The sequence below is a fragment of the Triticum aestivum genome, chromosome 4A (assembly GCF_018294505.1).
Source record: "Triticum aestivum cultivar Chinese Spring chromosome 4A, IWGSC CS RefSeq v2.1, whole genome shotgun sequence".
NCBI classification, from domain to species: Eukaryota; Viridiplantae; Streptophyta; class Magnoliopsida; order Poales; family Poaceae; genus Triticum; species Triticum aestivum.
The window spans coordinates 648,912,658-648,917,912 of NC_057803.1; the positions used below are offsets into that span (position 1 = coordinate 648,912,658).

The 5,255-nt window shown below is 51.5% G+C and overlaps 1 pseudogene; it reads left to right on the forward strand.

The window, feature by feature from the left end:
• The first annotated feature begins 657 nt into the window (after positions 1-657).
• LOC123084185 (uncharacterized protein At4g22758-like) lies at positions 658-1,199 on the forward strand (annotated as a pseudogene).
• The last annotated feature ends 4,056 nt before the right edge of the window (positions 1,200-5,255 follow it).

Consider the following 5,255-nt stretch of genomic DNA (forward strand, 5'->3'; position numbering starts at 1 on the left):
CTTGTTTTTAGGAATAACTAGTTATTGAAGATAAGACTAAAACATGACCCATTGTAGAAGGCTTTCTTTTGTTATTTCTAAATTACATGCAAGACTTAAGATAATGCAATCGTATCAATCATTGTACATGTCCTAAATTATTTGCATGCAACGGAAAAAACTGCTAAAAATAAACTTGCGCATGCTCATGGCTGACAGTCGTGCCGCCCCCTCGTCCTCGCCTCCCCTCTCCACGGCGCCGCCGCTCCCTAGCGCGGCTGCTTCCCCTCTCCGCGGCCGTGCTCCTCCCTCTCCCTCATGTGTCTCTCCCTAGCGCCGCCGCGCATCAGGTGCGTCTTCTCCGGCTCCGGCCACTTTGCTGCTTCTCCGACCACCTCTCCGACATCTTGGGCTCATATGGCAGTGACTGGACGTCACCGGGACCGTGAGAACCGCTGGTCCGGTCCCCGAAATCAGGACCGCTGCACTGTCCGGTCCGGTCCGGACTGGACCGCCGGCGGCCGGTCTAATCGACGGCTCGGATAGGTTGTCAGTGTCAGGTGGGCCGTCAGCCAGACTACAGTTCGTCTCTCTCTTTCTCTCTCTTGTCTAGAAGCCACGGCTTTGCGCACCGTCGGTATCGATCTTGATTGATTTCTCTCTCCGTCCCGGCTGGCCATGAGGAGCTCCGTGCCCATGGCAACCGCGGTAGAGGCGCTGCTGGACCACCCGGTGGCCGCCCTGTCGGAGAGGCCCGCGCCACGGCTGACATGGCTGCTGTTGAACGTCACTGTGGAGCAGAGCCTGTGGCCAGTGCACGTGCTGTTGGCCGCCGACGCCACCATGGCCAACCTCGTGCGTGCCGCCGTCACCGCCTATGCCGCGGAGGGGCGCAGGCCGCCGCTCCCTGCCGATGACAGCGCCACCGACACGGCCGCGCGGTTCGAGCTGCACCTCTCCAAGTACGCCCTTGATGGTACGTACGTATACGTAACAAGCCGTCTGTGACGTATTCCATTGATCCATTGATTGGTTCTCGAGTCCAACTTCGAGCTGCATCGATCACTGACGATGAAATACTGTGTTGGGCATGCGTGCAGCTCTGGACCCTGAGAGCAGGTGCTGGACCTGGGCTCTCGCAACTTCTTCCTTTGCTCCAACAGGGGATGGCAGAGATCAGATCATCATCTGCTTCTTCACTCAGCAGTGTCAGGTCTTGATGTGAGTGAAAGCAGTGCTGTAAAAGTAAAAATGGTCGGAATCACTCAGAAGTCAGAACTTGACGCATATATGATCAGCACATAGAGTTAGGTACAGTTCGGCCAAGGGACGATACATATACGTACTTGTCAGATAGTCCTACAAGCTCGAGATATGTACATGTCGTTGTATGTATATATGCAACTGCAATGCCAGCGCAACACCAATGATGCTGCGAAAATGATTAGAAAGAAAAGAGCACCTATGTGACAGGTGCCCGATATTTTTTTCTGGTGTCAGTCATTTCTTTTTTCTGTCCATTGGATCTTCATCCAAAGACTGAAACATAAGCTAGTACCGTTGGGACGGTTACGCTGTCTCGTTGGGGCGGTGCTAGGAAGAGATTGACTATGGAGAACGAAGTGAGGTGGGACGAAAGGCCGTGGTGACCAGGCGATGGAGATCGAGAAGAGAAGGGGCAGGAGGGGATTAGTAGCTATACTTTACCGCTCGGGCCGCTCGCACAACATTTTCTCATAGTTAAACTGAAGCAAAATCATCTCATTTCAAGGACCCATGCTTAACCATCCCCACCTGCCTTTCACTTGTGAACCTTCTCTGAACGTGTCAAATGAATTAAAAGTTGGTCGAGCGCAAACAACCAAAACCGCAAAACTGTAAATTAGTCGAACGACACAAAAAGGGTAGCACACACAATTGCTATCAAATGGAGGGTACTCTAGCATCTTATAAACAAATAACGTTTGTTCGATAGGAATCAATGCATAATTGTACTCCTATGTACTCATCCAACAAGCATATAAAACTACTGCTTAATCTTTACTCGGGTATACCGACGCTTGGCATGAAGTCTCCCAATAAAAGTGGTACACAAAACAACCATTTCTGCTACTCCCTCCAATCCGAATTAATTGATGCATCCTCTATATAATCTTGATCGGAGGAGTACTATCATCTGAGCAGTCCACAAATGAGAAGGGGTGGGTGCTAGCTAGCAGGTTGGTGAGAGAAGAGAAGGACAAAATAAGAGTGTGTGAAGAACCTTATAGAATAAGAGGCACCGAGAATGAGAGGATGGGTCCATGTCATTATGGAACATTGTGTTCTGATGGCAGTCCTACGGGACGTGTTGTTCATCACAATGCTAGGATCAACTTCATCCCATAGAGCCTCATATTAGCAAGGATACCATCACTACCCTTCCAATGTGAACCTTTCCATCTACACCGCCAAGAGTGGTGACGGTCTAGACAGCATCCACTACCACAAAATTGGCTACAAGTGCTCGTGTTTCTAGCAATGTGTGTTCTAGAAAGAGTAACTTAATTTGTTCGTGAATAAATGAAGTGGCATCACAAGGCGCCCGATAACTTGCGTTTTTCAGCTTCCCTGTTCTTCTCTTCTTCGATGGTGCTCCCGGGCTAACCAAAGGATTGCTCGGCCCCGACAGCAAGACATCGTCCTGTTCGCCAACCATGTTCTCTTGTGCATCGCCATCGCCTTGCTTCTTACCACCGACACGACCCTCCGGTCCTACCGCCCCCCCCACCCCCTTGCTTGGTCGAAAAGAGCCATCACCGTCATTGCTTGATTGAAGAGTCCCATCAGTGTTTCATAAGTTTTGACACTGGCGTCTCCCAACTGAACCAACTCCGACACCTGCACATACATCCGATTATGTCGAAAAGTCAAGGGCATGGCACAAAGCTGATCTCGCTGGTAGTGATGTAGGTGCTCTGGAAGCCCAAGAAATCCATCACCTGACAAATGAAGCCAACCACAAAAGAGTGAAACGACATCCAGAGAACTGCTCCGCAGAAATAAAGTTTTGTGTGAGGCTGTCAAGCACAGACCATAAAAACATGGCAGCACAGCATGCCCATGTACTCAAACAACCCGCATTCGCACTCGTCCACTATCAGCATATGGTTAATCACTTTTTTTTGTAGAAAACAGGAAAATATCATATCAATGCCAGCTCAGGTTTACAACAGAAATCAAACACACTGGCAATCCGACATACCTATCAATATGGTCTTCGGTGGTACACCCCATCATCCTAACAAATTCCATGAAAACCCATTCTAAGTTGTCTAAATGATAATTCACCTGTACAAACAGCCCAAATGGCATGTCGTACAAATTCGTCCGGTAAGTCGTGTCAAATGTCACAACATCACCCACGAATTTATACTTCATCCTGCTATCTCTGTTCTCCACATTAGATTTTTCATCCTATATTCATGTTGTCCGGTAAGTCCGGTAAGCATGCACTCGAAATAGAAACTCAGGGTCCTTCGTCATGACTTATTTGCCACACAAATTCCTCAGCGCACGCTTTGTGAAAGGGACAGTCTCCACTGTTCCCAAGAAGCCCTCAATTATGTTGTACTTGTACCCCTTGTTAATGTTAATATTGTTCTTCCTAAGGTTTCCTCACCGGGCCTTGTGTACACATTAATGTGTCTGTGCGACAACCAGTGTAACATCTCTCCGCAGTTCAGCGTCATCACATGATTATGCTTAACCCTGTGCTCCGTAATGTACCACCCATTGTCAGAGGTATTCGACAACCTTATAAGTGCAAGACACTCGCAGAGGCATGGTCTTGTATCATCCCGCAAAGGTTTCCCCTAATAACATGATATGCCGTCAGCCAGACCAGTAACCAAAAAAATCCTGAAAAAATCGGGGCCCGTAAACCGCACGGGGCGAAGCAGAAGAAGTCATGCACTGCGACCTACAGGGAATACAGATCCGGGGGACGGCCGGTGGAGGGGCGTTGGCGCGCGGATTGGGGCCCGGAAACTAACCTGCACACCGGATCCACAGGGAACTCGTCGATCCCGCAAGCTTCCATCCCGCCGCTCCGGCTACGATGCCGAATCGAACTACTGTCAGTCGCGAGCAAAATCCTGGCAAAAGGAAAAAAATCTGGACCATGGGCCGTCAGGTCCGTTTCCTGCATGCGGGCCCAACTACTGTCAGACATACGGAACACTGTTGCATATAGCTCGCCCCTGAATCGTCTATGTACGACGCTCGTGGGAATACCTCTTTTTCACAGCTCGCACTCCACCTCATTTAATGTCACTTACCTACCGATTAGGCCTATCCAACGGTCCAGATAATGCTACTATATGATGGTATGAGCGATATCGCTGCTCTCCGTAATTAACCACAATACAACGAATCAAAAATTATTAATTGAGAAGCAGGTGATCTAGGATGCATGTGCTTAGAGCATCTCCAGCCGTTGGCCTCCCAGGGGGCTCGAAAAATCGCCGCTTGGGGCGACCCGGCGCTAAAATCGGCTTGGAACTGATCGGGTTCCCAGCCGCCTGCTCCAAGGTCGCCCCACAAGGCGTTTTTAAATATATAATTCGGCAAACGGGCATAAACTTCCGCGACTTAAACAGTTTTTTACATAGCGAACTTAAAATTTACTTTTAAAAACTATAAAGGCCGCGATTACAGTTAGAACTCGCTGAACTCGGCGAAGTCGCCGCCGTCGCCGCCGTCCTCGTCATCCTTCTCCTCCTTCACGCGGCCGCCCCTGCTGGACCCCTGGCTGGAGTCGCCCTGGCGGACAGGTGGCGGCGCGTCGTCGTCGCTGTCGTAGAGAACGACGACGCCACCCTCGTCGCGGCCACGGTGCCGAGCGGCGATCTCCTCTAGGGTGCGGCTCTTGCGCTCCAGCTCCAGCCGCGCCCAGTCCTCCCACGCCCACTTCATGGCCGCGGCGTCGTCGAACCCTGGCAAGACTTGGCTCCATCTTGACAGCGGCGAGACCTGGCTCCGTCTTGACGGCGGCGAGACTTGGCTCCATCTTGACAGCGGCGAGACATGGCTCCGTCTTGACGGCGGCGAGTCCCGGCTCCATCTTCGGCTTGATGAGGCGGGGAGGAGCCGAGGAGGAGGCGTGCCCGGCCTCGTTGACGACAGTGCCACCGCTGCGGGTGCGCCGGCCGAGCGGCGTCCCCGCGGGCTCGGTCTTGACGCCGTAGAGCGCCGGCCGCTCGGCCTTGACACCGTAGAGCGCCGGCGAGCTGAAG